General features: G+C 45.4%; 1 non-coding gene across 1 annotated transcript; it reads right to left on the reverse strand.

The window, feature by feature from the left end:
• Positions 1–410: 410 nt before the first annotated feature.
• On the reverse strand, positions 411–484 carry trnai-aau (transfer RNA isoleucine (anticodon AAU)). The gene has a single exon. It is a non-coding gene; the product is annotated as a tRNA-Ile (tRNA).
• Positions 485–1,888: the final 1,404 nt, after the last annotated feature.

A 1,888-nucleotide genomic window follows, 5' to 3' on the forward strand; every position in this document is an offset into this window, starting at 1 on the left:
CAGCATCCGCAGCAATTTGCTTTTATGAATGGCTCTATGATATTGCTGGTGATATGATAACTCCAGTGTCGATGCATGAGAGGTGAGCAAGCGAACGAATTGCCTCTGGAAGTCGTGTGACGAGTATTAACAGAGATCCAGGAAAATAACACGAACGAATCTTTGATTCATTGAAGCCTGAACTCTGGTTCTCCTCCGAGACTGTGCCAGGTCTGCCGAATACTGCACATATTTCATGTCTTGCATTTGTTGGTGAAAACAACTGAGACTGGTTATTTTGCTGCAGGTATCACGGGTACGGTGATCAAGTCATGCGTCTAACCCTGTCAAAGGTTTTATTCCGCAGATGGCGCTTCCGGCATTGTGGAGCACATTGTTTGGAAACACAGCAACCACACAAGCGCTGTATGTGGTCAGTGTGGGGATCGGACCCACGACCGTGGCGTTATTAGCACCACGCTCTAACCAGCTGAGCTAACCGACCAACGCAGGCGAGCCACCGAAAGCAAATGCCTATATTGCCGGTGCCCACAACCACGGCTGCTCTGCATTTTCTGCTTCTCATCGATCGCACGATAGCCTGAAGTATTTCCTTTCGTTGCAAAGCTTTTCAACAAAAAAAACATTGACTTTTCCGAACGCGCATACTCGAGTTAACCATTTGCTCTGATATCTAAAATTAAGCACAATGTCCGGACGCATGCAATTTCAATCGCAACGCCACCAGCTCAGCTGCAGCTTCTCACGTTGACAAATTTCGTCTGGAGAACCGTACCTTCAACGATCGCTCACTGTTCTTCTGGATACTCACAGACCTTTGGAGTCAGGGTTATGTGCTGCTGATTAACTGCTACGAACCTTATGCCAAATGCATTTGAATTGTAATCTATCAGTGGGGTTCTTTCTGCTCCCGAACGACGCAGTTGCTTTGGTGTCAGCAACAGCTCAGAAGTCAATTCCCTTTTTTTGCTCAATGACTCATGTTGCTTATGAAATCTTCGTTTGACAGCATATTTCGCAAGTTGTCAGTCCTTCCTGCAGAGTTTGTCAGCGACAGGTCAGCTGCTAAAATGATTGCTTCAGACAGCATGCTACATCATCCTACATTTGTAAATGGAAAAGGTGCAAACGTTTACAGGCTGAACACTCGCTCACTATTTCGCCTGGCGCGTCAGAGGCTGGGAGCTGATCTTACGGAGGTTTTTCAATCATGAGGGGAATGAATCGGGTAAATAGACAAGTTCCTTTCGCTCAGGTGGGGCAGTTCAGAACTAGAGGGTATAAATCTGGTGTGGGAGGGTGAGAATTCGAAAGGCAGTGAGGGGCAACGGCTGCACGCAGAGGGTGGTGCGTTTCTGGAATAAGTTACCAGACGAGCTGGTGATGGATGGTATAATTCCAATACTGTTAAGGAATCTGGACGTGTACTTGAATAGGAAAGGTTCAGAGAGAAATGGGTCAAGTGCATGCAATCGCGGCTGGATCAGTTGAGGATATCTGTTCGGAATGGACGAGTGCGACCGAAGACTGTGTTTTCAGTGCTGTCCATATCTAATGGCTCTATGATAGTGCAGGTGAAATGATAAAAAAAGATAAATAAAAACAGGAAGTAAAATTGTCTGAAGTTGTTGAATTCAAACAACTTCAGGTAATTTTATTTCAATTATTTTATTTAACTTTTTTAGTTGTGTTTTTTTCACTGTTCTGTACCTCTTATTTCTTGACTGTCTCTCTTTCTCTCGCTCCCCACTCTCTCAATACCTTTTTGCTCTCCTCTTCCCGCTTTGCTACCCGTCTCCCCTGTTTTCCATTTTGTCTCTGCTTCACCCATCCCTCACATATTTTGTCACATCGCTCTGGCTTCAGCCTGGGTCATTCACGCCTCTTA

The sequence above is a fragment of the Chiloscyllium punctatum genome, unplaced genomic scaffold, assembly GCF_047496795.1.
Source record: "Chiloscyllium punctatum isolate Juve2018m unplaced genomic scaffold, sChiPun1.3 scaffold_196, whole genome shotgun sequence".
In the NCBI taxonomy this organism is placed as follows: Eukaryota; Metazoa; Chordata; class Chondrichthyes; order Orectolobiformes; family Hemiscylliidae; genus Chiloscyllium; species Chiloscyllium punctatum.